The 12,506-nt window shown below is 44.8% G+C and overlaps 1 protein-coding gene across 9 annotated transcripts in view; it reads left to right on the forward strand.

The window, feature by feature from the left end:
* The first annotated feature begins 5,351 nt into the window (after positions 1-5,351).
* Positions 5,352-12,506, forward strand: part of NUMB (NUMB endocytic adaptor protein) — a 96,113-nt gene continuing 88,958 nt past the window's right edge. For 8 of the 9 annotated variants that reach the window (XM_037396045.1, XM_037396052.1, XM_037396048.1 and 5 more), the window contains exon 1: positions 5,352-5,435. The gene's annotated coding sequence lies outside the window, so the exon portion shown is untranslated. Of the gene's footprint in view, positions 5,436-6,419; positions 6,548-12,506 lie in introns of those variants that run through there. The other variant, XM_037396047.1, reaches the window with a different exon arrangement.

Genomic DNA, 12,506 nt, shown 5'->3' on the forward strand with positions numbered 1-12,506 from the left:
GCCTCTCTAATAGTAAATGCTTTCAAGAATGAAGAATGTTTCTATTTTTCTGCACCACTCAAGAAAGGGTTTTGACCTAAGGCAAAAAGAGAGAGCTTCAGTATCAGTTACAGAGTACTCAGATGGTTGTCTAGGAATAGCCACAAGGCCTACACACGCTGTTTTCATTCATTGTCCAATATTTCAAGGGAATTTGTTGTAAAGAAAGAACAGTGTCATGTACAGTTCTTTAAATAAGTAGCACAGATCTCTGAATGATTAGGTGGTCCCCAGCTGCTGCTTACATAGGCAGAGTAGCAACTGGAGGCTCAATTAAATTTCTTAATTAGAATTTAGCACAGTTACTCAGATTTTATGAGCATATAAGCTGCATTGCCAAAAGCCACACGTGTTTTATTTAAGAGGACATATAAAATGCGGTGAGTACAACTTATTAAAGAGCCACAAGTGACTTCAAAAGAAAGAAGTAAATGGCACCTCAAAGAGATGTAGGGTTCATTTGATATTTTAACCTTCTGCTGTTCCCTGTTCAAATAATGGAAATCTCAAGTTTAAGGAGCAGTTTGGGTAAGGCCTGATCCTGCAAAGCTACAAGCAGTCTTCACTAATGAATGGAAAGGGCAAAATCCTTTGCGATTATCTGCGTATTGGATACTCAGTTGTTCACCACCATGCAAACTGCCCAGTACTTTCTCTGTGTTCCTGGCAAACCATTAATGTAAACCAGTCACTTTTAGAAAGTTAAACTCGGTTTAATCCCTTTCCTCTTTATTACTTTGCTGGCAACCTTCCTTTTGCACTGTCAGTTTTGTTCTTGAGCCAAAAGCAATACACAGTAAGGAAAAAGAACATTTCAACCCTTTGTTAACAGGTTGCCTTAGCTGACAGTCTTTCTCCTACAGTCTAGTGACATCCAGTATGTCATCGCTGGAAGGACACTGGGCTGGATTGTGAAGCCTACTCCTCGTTGTGAAAGCTATAAAGTTCACTGCCAGATAACAAGACTGAAAGCTAATTCAGGAACTGTTTCTCAAGAGCCATCCTCTGCCCCTCCTAATCAGAGTGAATACACTCACTCACTGAAGCATCTCTTGGCAGAGATTTTGGCTTCTCTCCAGCTGTTTCTCTCTTCTGAGGGATTTTCTTATTCACTGAATGGTTGTGGTCTTTAATCCTGGTTATCTTGTACACAGAGCCCCACTGAGAAAAGAAGCCTTCCCTGCCATGGAACAGTCCAACTGAAACAAATTTATAAAAATAATAATTACAAGATCCAGTCCTCCCTATGCAATTATCTTTTTGGAGGGATTTGGAAGCACAGACATTTTCTTTTGTCCTGTATGACACTAAAATACATACTTCATAAGTTAAAGCTGAATTTACAGAATGTGTTTGAGTAGGACCCTTGACTGAACTTACTCACCCCCTTGAAGAGGCATGCGTACTTTGAAAGCATTTTGAAATACTTTTACGAGGGGTTTTGTGCTCTTAATAGACACATCTAGCATTTGGTAACATTGAGCAGATACCATCTGCAGTGACTCTGTAGGCAGTGACTAAACACAAAGCTGCAGACTCCAAGGCTCCAGTCTCCTTGCGTTTCAGCAGGAGAAGTAAATGGCCATGTGGGGGAAATCCCCATTCTAAAATGGAAGCAAAGAGAACCTGAATTAAGTATTTGCCCTGTAGGATTAACCATATCTAGACAGTTGAGATAGAAGGTATAGTCAAGCTGTAAAACATGGTTCCCTAAGAAGTATGTGTGTCTTGTGCTAGAGAATATTCTTCTGCTCTGCACAGCCCATGGCTCTTGACAAGCTGTTTGCGTGATGCTTTTCCATGGAAGAAAGATTTTAAAGCATTCTTGCTATTTGCATCCTTTCTGTATTAATGATGGCAACTGCATAGCTTTGCTTATTAAATATATTTATGCCCACTATTTCAAAATGAACACCTAGCTGTGCTAACATATAGCATCACCATTCAACATTTCCTTCTTGTTTCTTCTTTTCAGGAGCCTTGCAAAAGACCTTTTTATTTCCTATAAAAGTTGCCTATACTGAAGTTCTCTGAAGTACTCTGAAACTGCTTGCTCATCTCTGATGCAGCACTACCAAGATGGAAATATCAGGCAAACAGGATGTCTTGGTTTAGCAAGCATATTGTTCAGGTCTGCTCAGAGCATGATAGGAGAAAGCCTGTGTGGTATTTGCTGATTTGCTTCCCGTAGTAGATTTGTATCACTACTAGACAATATGGCACCTTCTGGAAGTAATTTTGAACATTTTCAGTGCTCATCCACGCACACGAACTCCCACTGTTTTGCCTGTATTGTCAAAAAGATGGAATTCCTCTTGGGTAAGCACAGTTACAGCAGCATAAAAATGCTTGTGTTGTAGTGTTTATACTAGTATGGCTTGTTCCTAGAAGGGATATTATTATGGTGTGATTAGAGAAGGGAGATTTAATCACTGACATTGTTTTAGATAGCCAGTAGGGGAGAACACTGTTAAGCCTCCAGGTATCTGCAATGAGGATAATGAGTTTGCATTATCAGGAGTGTGTGTGTAATACACTCTCAGGTCCTTAGGGAATAGCGTAGTATCCCGCCATCCTGCTGAGACAGGAAGGATCTTGGTTAGAAAGGCACTGCTGACAGGAGTAAGTGGGCATGACAGGAACAGAACACCCATGGCCGTTAATCCTGCATATTACCCACAGAGCCCTGTTCTCAGTCTCCAAGAAAAGGTGGAAAGGAGGAAATTGGGTTGGATTTCTTAGGAATGCTATGAAGTTTCTCCCAATTCTTTGTTGTCCATGAGGATTAAAGCACCTTGAAGCTTTACTTCCAGTATAAGGCCCTGGAGAACTAATTTTTCCCCTTACATGGAAACTGTGGGAAGATTGGCTGCACAGAACGTGACCCAGACCCACAGCACAGCCCTGTGGATGTGCAGTTCGCCATGCTAGATGCTCAGCTTGTCCAGCTAGGTGATCTCTAGGGTCATCTTCTTTTCCTTTCCCACCACATCCCCCTTTCCCTTTGGTCACCAGTGACTATATGGTGAGGCCAAGTTAGCAGCCAAGCAGAGCAGCAGTAATGGCAACAAATCAATTTAATTACCTAAGAAATATTTGTAAAAGTTATACATAGCTGAAGCATACATTAGAACTTTATTTACAATAGTGTGTCCTGACCTTTTCCTTGCTAGCCCTCAAATACTTTCCATTTGGAAGTAGAGCATATTATAAACCAGGAATTGTTCCTTAGAAATTAAGGTTTAGGGCACCACGTTTTGCAAAATTTTTTGTCAGAAATCCAGAGAATCTGAATAAGATTAAGAGTTACACCAAGGCTACTGGGAATACAGTATTTTAAGAGCTATGCCAGGTCAGGAATGTTTTCATAAAATCAGCAGAAAACTTGGGACTGGTAGAAATGTCTTGTCTGTCTAGTCATTTTGGAACATGTTTGGCTCAAACATCACTGTGTTGTGCTGCTGGCTGAGAGCAGCAGTCTGAAAGTAATTGAGAAGCAACTGTGAGAGGGAAGGCAGCTTTCTGCTTTGGTTTTGCTTTCCAAGCAGAGGGATATGCAAAAAGATGTAAGGAAAAAAACCCCATGGTATCTTCTTCTTAGTTTAATTTGTGAACAGGAGATGATTTGGGGGTCAGGGCATCAGCCTGAAACTCAGAGTCAGTGCCATGCTCATACTTCTGCCCAAGCACCTCCTATGTGAACCTGGGAAACGATTTTTGCACGCAGTATTTTGAAATTCCCACTGATTTCAGTTGCTTTATTTTCTGGATGTTTGCCAGTTAACATTAAGGCCCATGTTTTTTGTGGCTGTGCCTCTTTGCTTGATTCAGAAACAAAGAAGAATAAGGAGGATGGTACATGCAGGGAGAAGATAATGATGCAGAGAAACCTCGTGTAATCTTTGCATTTCAATTTCCTAAGGGTTTGCGTTTTTGGTTTTGTTTTTTTTTCCAGCTGAATGTTCTGGGAACAGTTCTGGCTTGCATTTTGGATGAAGTAGCTGCTTGAAAGTCTGGTGAGAGGAGACAGCTGTTGGAAATATGCATTCTGGATAATGCGTTCAGGCCAAGCCCCGTATGCACAGTCACATGGGTGCTGCGCGCAGAGGATTCCCCTGGGTAACTTCCCTTTGAAGCGTAGCACCCCTGCTGAATTCAGCACCTGGTACTGCCTCTGCTTTGCAAATGGAAGCACCTTTGTGTTTCTTGGGCTGAAAACAAGAAACGTGAGAACATTTTGGATCTTAGAAGGTCCCAGCCATGGAGGTTAAGCGACAGAGAGGAGCCTGCTTGCATTTTCCCTGCAAACCTGGCCTGTAGCTGAGGGAGGACATTACATGTGCAATTTCTGGAGAGCTGGCATTAGCAGCACATTTCACTGCAGCCCCTGGGGAAGGTGTCAGTTACCACATGTGGTTTATTGTGGGGAAACCAAGATGTCACTGGGCCCCACAGCTGGGCCCGTAGGAGCCATCCTCCTCAGCTGCCTCCTCATGCCACCCACACCACCACACACCAGCCCACACCAGGGCAGCTCCTCTCCTGCGAGGGGCTCTCCAGGAGCTGCCAGGGAGTCTCCCCGCCTGGGGGAATGTCCCCACAGCGGCAGTGCCAGTGACAGGTTTTGGGCAGGTGCCTGCCCCTGAGCTCTCCCTCACGGCCAGCGGTGCCCTGGGGCCCGATTTCACACCCAAGGAGCCCGACTACCCAGCGCCCCGCGCTCCAGAGCTTCGGAGAAGGGAACCTCCAGGGCAGGGGGCTCTGCCCTGCGGCCTCGCCTGCCCAGAAGCTGCCTCGCTGCTGTGAGGGGACCAGACCCACGGCAGAGTCAAGCCGGAGGCTGGCGGCGAACCGCTCTGTGGAAGGCATGTCCCCACTTAGCGCGTCAGCGGGATGGCGGCCGAGGGGCCCCGGGAGCCGGGCGACGGGCGAGTTTCTGCCCTGACCCCTCAGGGAGGGCCAGCGGCCGCGGCCCAGGTAACAGCCGCCCGCCTTCCCACCGCGCAACCCAACTCTTCGCCGCGCCAACGCAGCCTAACCCGAGTAGGGAGGCGGGCCCGTTGCCGGAGCTGGCACCTCTGACAACCTATCCTGGCACTCTGCTCCCACTGCTTCAGCCAATCGGGAGCGGAAGCAAAAGAGCCAAAACCCCGGCGTGAATAAAACACTCGGGACCCGTGGGCGGAGAGAGGCGGGGTCGGGGCTTTGACGAGCAGCTCCTCGCAGCAATCCAAAGGCCGGGCGGCGGGGAGGGTGGCCAATGGGCCGCCGGGATGGGCGTGGCGGGGGCGGGAGCAGTTGCGGGGGGGCGGGGGGGAAGCGGCGGCGGCGGCGGCGCTGCTCGGTGGCGAGGGGCGGCTGAGGAGGCGCTGGAGGGAGGAGGCTGCGGGCAGCAGGTGAGCGCGGCCGGGCCGAGCCGGGCTAGGTTAAGCTAGGCTAGGCCAGGCTAGAGCCTTCGCCGCGGCAGGGGGGCCGGAGGTGGGCGGGTGTGGCGGGGTCGTGCGAGCCCCGCGGGGTGAGGGGGAGTCCGGGCGCGGAGGGGCGGGGGACGCCTGAGGCGGGGGGCGGTGGGGGGGGGCGGTGGTGCCCCGGGGAAGTGTGTGCGGGGGCTGGGGGAGAGGCGGGGGCGCCCTCCGGTCTCCGCCCCGGGGGAGGGGGGCCAGTGGGGTGGGCCCCGGCGCGATCCCTGGGCTGGGGCGGGGGCCCGGTCGCAGGTGGAGCCTGCCGGGGGCGGGGGGCAAGGCCCTGCGGGGAGCACCGAGCCTCAGGCCCGGGGGAGCGACCCCCGGGGCGCTGCCGCTTCCTGGTCTCTCTCTCCTGGGGCTGCCTGTGCCTGCGGTCTCTCTTAGGCCTTGAATCCCGGCCAGGTTTCCGTCAGAGGATCCCTCCAGCGCGGCCGCTCCCGGGCTGCCTGTCGCCGTGCGCGGCGCTTTGTATCGCCTGCCGCCCCTGCGTGCGGCCGCGGGGGCGAGTCGGGGCTCCGGGAAGTTTGGGCTTCCCCGAAGTCCTCCGCCTTGTCTCCGCCGGGGCTGGGGCGCTGTGAAGTTTGGGAGGTGTCGGGACGAGGCGCCGAGGCGGGGGCGCTGACGACCCAGTCTCGCAGCGGGAGCTGCAAGGAAAAGGGCCCCCGTCAGCAGCCAAACGCGTCGCTTTTCACCCGGTTCGTGGCTTGGCCGGTCCCTTTCTGCGTGTGCAGCAGCCCGCCAGGCTGCACAAAGGAACAGACGGCCGGGCTCAGCTCGTCCTGCGGCACGCAGGGGGGATTGATGAGCAACAGCGTGCGAGGCGGGGGGCTGCGGTGTGCCCGGGTGAGCGCGGGCCGCCCCAGCGTCGTCTCGCTCGGTTTTCAGTTGGTAATGAAGGGTTAAAAGGCAGCTTCTGTTTGGAATGCGCTTAACTCCTTTTATTGCACTCACGGAGATGAAGAGTCTTCAAGAATGAAATGATGCATCCCTCGGAGGGGAGTTAATGTCTTGCAGCAGCTCCGGTCTGCAACTCCTTCCATCCAGTACGTTTATGTAACCTACTCATTAATGGTTTATGAAATTATAAGGGAGCTTTTGAGTTGATTTCTGTGTGCCAACAGTGTTTTCAAGGTTGTTGTCAAGGTTTCTTAATTCAGCTGTCCGGAGTGGGAGATACTTAGAACTGTTACCAATGATTGTACCGTTTAAGGGGTTTTGCTTTGCCTTATTGTGGTAATGTTTGTTGTTTTTTTAATCTGCCTGCCTCTCCAGACCTGCTCCTGAGTGAGGAGAGTGGGTAAAATGGAAGGCACAGTCATTCTGTTTGGCTACAATATAACTCTAGGTATGGCTTGTAGCAAAAAGTGTAAATATTTAAATGGATTTCTGACTCATCAGTTCTATTTGACTTATTGATCTATGGTTACTGCTAAAACGGTCTTTATGATTATGGAGAAGTTAATAGTTACCATAGAGAAACAGTATTGTTTCTCTGCTCATCAGTGTGTGTTTTCCATTTCTTCATCTCTTGGCAATTCTCTGTGGAAACACAGCTTTTTTTCCCTTAGCAGAAATCTTCCAGAAGAAATAAAAAATAATGTGAATGAAGTCCAAAAAAAATGAATTTGAGATGTGTTCATCCTTGCCTGTGATTCGTAAACTCTTTTGATAACCTGAGTTATCCTACAGTAAACTCTTCTCAGTCTGTAATTGAGTAAGGTGTTGGTTTTAAGACTCGGTGAAAACTCTTGATTTACAGAACTCTAAACATAACACATCAAAGAATTTTTTTCTGGAAGTGTACATATGAAATGCAATTCAAATCAGCTATTTAAATCCTTATTAGCAGAAAATTTATTTTTCAGCCTGGGAATTACTTTCCTGCATTTATTACTTCTCTTAAACGTGTGGAGACTGAACGTGCATGTAAACTAGGCAGAGTAGACGAGTTTTTTTATCTTCTCACTCTGGCGTTGTGAAACCCTCTGATTTTGTATTAGTAGCTGACAGCATTATGTGTTTAGGAAGAAAAAAACCCAACAAGCTATGCTGGGCTCTTAAAATTTGCAAGACTTCAAGGTATTACATTTTGTAGTTTGATACAGCTGCTTGGTACCTTTCCAACATCTGTAAGTACCTTTCTTTCCTACCATAATGAGCATGGTGGGATTAAAACTTTCTGAACTCACGGTGAAAATCCTTGCAAAAGTGCTTGCTTCCCCAGGAATAGGGGCTATCAGCAAGACATATTTGAGTAGATTTTTTACTGTGTGTTTGTAAGAACTTGTAACAGCGCCATACAGGATTCTTGAATTCTATCTATCACTGTTTTTATTCCACTAGTAATGTTGGTGGAGCTGCATAACATTACGACAAAGAAAATTGCTGTAATGCTATAGAAATTATATCTTCTGCACTCTAGAAAAGATGTTTTACAGAACCTCTCAGGTAAGGGATTCAAATGGCAGCCTAAGGTGGTGTAATTGCTGACTTTGGGGTCCTATCCTACTTAATGCACTCATCTGACACTCTACTGGCCTTGTTATTTTTTTGTGGGGGAGGGGTCAAAAGTTATTTATATTCTTTATTTTGCCAGCATATTGAGCAATCTTGGTTTAAACTAATGTGAAATCATGGCCTTTTAGTCTTGCTTTTGGAGTTTATATTCATCAGTGAACGTATGTTAGAGTTAAAGATTACTTGTTCAGTCCAGGGATCTCAAATTTTAGTAAATGACACTAGAGTATGTTGCTTTTCTTTTTCTGCAGCATAAACTTGATTAGGCTAAGACTTAACACGTCCTCTACAGTCATGTTATTGCATTATCATCAAAGCAGCTTTGATTTCTCTGGCGATGATTTCACCAAAAGGAGCTATTTTTCCATGTTAGTCTTTCTTTGCTGATCCAGCTGCAAACTGGTGGTGCAGAAAAATGTTGAGCTTCGGTTGGATCAACTGCCTGAACTGGCTGACTTCATGGCTATGCAAATGTTATTGCTTGCATAGGAGGAGGCTGTGGCCTCTCTTTTCTGAAGCAGCTCTATTTTAGTTTTGCCTAAGCTTGTCAAGAAGCTTGGCAGCTTAAACTGGGGCTGTGGTGGTCCTGCCTCCTTCTTGACTGCATCTTTCCCTGCTGGCAAGGAAGCCTTTGTGGCTGTGAGTTAAGTAAAGTCAGGGAGTTCATCAGACTGGTAATGAATTGCTTTTTTGTTTCGTTGGATTTTGGCTGGATCATACTTCTGAACTGGCTGATCATCCAGGTCAGGGGGTGGGAATGGGACTTCCTGTTGAAGTGAATGAGATAGGAGGTGGGAAGTGAGACCGTAGTAGCTCAGACTTAAATTTCCCTGAGCTTTTCTGGAACTGTACCTTTCCATCAACATGACCTAGATTAACAAAGAGCTATAGCAAACTATTTTAAGCTGGCTTGGCTGATAAAGCCTCAAATAAATTGGAGAGTGTTTTTTTTCTCAGCTGTCATGTTGATGTGGGTGGTAACAGCAGTGAGTGGAGAATGAGGAACTAGGGATGGGCTAAGTTAACCTCTTGACACAACTGTGTCTGGAAGAGGATTTGTTCTCAATTGTGGGATCCATCAAACACCCGTTTTGAACTGATGTTCTTTACAGTGTATAGTTAAAGCTGATGTTGCATCAGAAAGAGGAAAACTTTCGTAACAGGCAAGATCAGGAAGACTATTCTACTGTGCAGGAGGCAGTTTTGTTGGTTTTTTTCCTTTTCATGTCTATTGGCTGAGACTTGCAAGCATTAATAGGCTGCTGTCAGTCTAGAAGTATAAATGGCATCATGTCATGTGTAACTGCAGTTAACACATTCATCCAGAATCCTTTTAAGTATGTTGTAGGAGATACGTCTGTGAAACCTTTAATTGGTTTGTTCAGCATTTGTCCTTCCAGAGTAATTCTTTTGTAGAGTCCTGGTGTTCTGTAGTTATCAGATGTGATGGCTTAAAGATGTTTCTGGATAGCAATTTATATGTATTCTGTTTCTGCAGAGTTGTGACTGAAAGTGTGTGAGAACGAATGATTTGTGTGTGCGAATTTGGCTGAAAGAGGAATATGGATGCCAGATCATAAAGGTGCTCTTGAGGAAAATGTGAAGCTGTTTGTTTCAGAGTTTGGGGGTCATAAACAAGCTCTTGGCTTCTTTTGAGTGCTGAATCTGTAGGGATTTTGAGATTTTGCTGGTGGGTTTTGATATTGAAGCCAGGACCAAAGTTATTAGCCTTCTAAGTGAAATAGTGGTTTCAAATACAGTGTATTAGGACTTAGACCAAACTGTTTGGAATTTTTCTGGTTACCTTTCCTTTTCTAGAAAATAACAATCTGAAACTTCCTGGTGAATTGGATTGTAAATGGTACTCTTTAATCTTCAGGTATAACCAGAGAGCTTATAAATCAGAACTGCTTTGTGTAGGTACGTATTTGATCAATGGCCTGGGCTTCTTCACAGGGCTCAGATCTAGGAGCTGCAAGTACTACTGAGGCTATTAAGAAAATGCATGTAGTGGTACACCTGGCCAGAACCACTTGTGCTGTAAGCTAACTGTTCTTATTCTCAATGTGACCACTTCTAGTCAGTTTGTTTTCCTAGAGAAAAAACCCCAAACCTTAAGGGTCTCTCTCTCTCTTTCCTTCTACTTTTACTGTGGTTTAAACTTGATTAATGCAGTTCAAGCCTGTGTTGAGGATCCACTCCCATCAGTGTGTGTTTTCAGCCTAGTCCATGACTTGGCAGTGGGATAGATTAAATTTGCAGCCTTTTCCCCTGCTTTACTAATATGCCTTTGGTAGAGTATATACTGGGTTTTTTTTTAAGGCTGGCTATTTTATTGTCAGAGTTTGATTAACGTTATCTTTCTACTCACTATTTTTCATTTAGAAGAATGAGACACGATGCTGTTTCCAAAAAGCCTGTGAGACTTAGTCTGGTCTAAAAAGCCCAAGAAAGAATTTACCCATCATTAAGGTGGTACTAGTTAAGTTTAGTGCTTTGTGCTGGGGTTCTTATGTGGGTTCCTCCTTGTAGTCCTGCTCGGTGCAGAGTCTGTGTTTATGTTGAGTCATAGCCTTTCAGGTTGAAATGTGTATCACCTGTGCATCAAATTCCCTAACCCAGCCTGAAAATACCATGTATGAAAATTAGAGTGTTTGGTTTAAGGTCTTATATAGACCAGGTTTTATAGGATTCAGTGGTTGTGATATTGGTTTTGCTTTTGGTATTTTAGCAGATATTTACTGATAGAGTGACTTTTGGGGATTTCTTTCCCTCCCCCTCCCCAAGTGAATTATTAGTAGTATAGTTAGAAGGAATTGTGCAATCTCCTGTATTCATTCAGAGGTTAATTTAATATTAAGTGTTCAACTTTGCTTGTGTCTATACATTTTGATATTTCTGCATAGGTTACAGTGTCTCTGTGAAAAGCATCTCTTACATAATGTGCTCTTTCTTTAACTGGATTTGTACAGGGTGGCTTTAGAAGAGTGTCATGACATTTGTATACATATTTATTTATGCATGAGAATTACTTGCTTTTTTTAAATGACATGAATTTGTTTTTCGGAGGTGATTTGTTAGTTTAAAGCACCTCTCAACTGTGCCATGCATGGATTTTCCTATGTAAAGAAAGTAGCCTGTAAAAAGCCACCCAAGTCTATGAGCAACTGGGCAGCCCTGTGTATTTCTCTTAGCTTGGTAGCAGAAAGCCAGCCTCATGTAAGGGAATGAAGGACTGTGATTCAATCAGCCTGTATCTTTTTGCCAGGATATTTACTGAAAGCTTCTATAAAATGGTTGTTTTTCTAACAGCCTTTTCATAGTTGATTATTTATTTTTTTAATCTAAGCCATGTCTTGGATTTACTGTATGCAGGTAGCAAATAGCAGAAAGTTACTGAATGCTTTGTTGAACTCACTGGGGGTGTTTTAGATAGGTGCATCATGCTAATATTGAATATGGATTGTTTATCATTTCATGTAAATGTCTGTAATAGTTATGTGGCTTTTTATTGTTTGTTTTACCTTCAGGTTTTATTTTGTCTGAGCAAATTCTGACCTGCTAGTCTAGATGGGCTAGAGACTCCTCCACCAGTCTGTAATGAATGGGATGGTGGCTAAGTTAAGTCATTTCTGTACTGCCCTCAGGAATAGCACAGTGGTACATCAAGATAATTTTTATGTTTCCTGTTACCCTTTTACCAACCTGAATACTTTGTGTCTTGGATTTTCATAAGGAGTACTCAAAGTCTGTGAGTGTTATCCTCCAAATAAGGTAATTGTTATTTTTTCCTCAGTAGTGCAATACAAATATTCATTATTCAAAGGCATTAAAGGAAAGCTTGTAAGATTGGGCAGGCGTAAACTTGAACAGCCAAAATACGTAACTATTTCTTTGCTGTCTAGTGAGGTAGGGTACATCCCTTTAAAGAAGTGTATGCATAGTACTATCGGAAAGTTTTCCTCATTCTTAAAAGTACAGAATTTTTGCTTCAGAAATTACCTGTATTGACATGTATGACAGAATACAGTTTCATGTCCATTATCTCACATTTCAGATATAGCCCTGAACTTCAGTTTTATTTTCAGTTGAAATCTGTTATTCTCTGGGTAACTAAGTCTGTCTTTGGACATCATTTACTTTACATGCAAGAGTTTGTTCTCAGGGCAGTCTTATCCACATAGTGGTTAGTCTCTTGCCCATGCATGGACCAGGGACATAACTGGGGCTAGAAAAAGTTGACATGGTTTGTCTGCTTGCAGTATGTGTTGACTTTAAGCTAAGGACCCAATTCTGCAAATCTTATAAACAAAATTCATTATTCAAGTGGGAGGGGAAAAAAAAAAGACTTCAGCTCTACCACATACTGATTAACAACTGTTAAATTGCTGTTCTGATACTGTAGATTTAGTTCATCCTTCTGAGGCAGGCAGTGCTGAGGTAGGAATACAGATACACCAAATAAGGTGAGGTCCTGTGAACTGC

Source organism: Falco rusticolus, chromosome 7 (genome assembly GCF_015220075.1).
Source record: "Falco rusticolus isolate bFalRus1 chromosome 7, bFalRus1.pri, whole genome shotgun sequence".
NCBI classification, from domain to species: domain Eukaryota; kingdom Metazoa; phylum Chordata; class Aves; order Falconiformes; family Falconidae; genus Falco; species Falco rusticolus.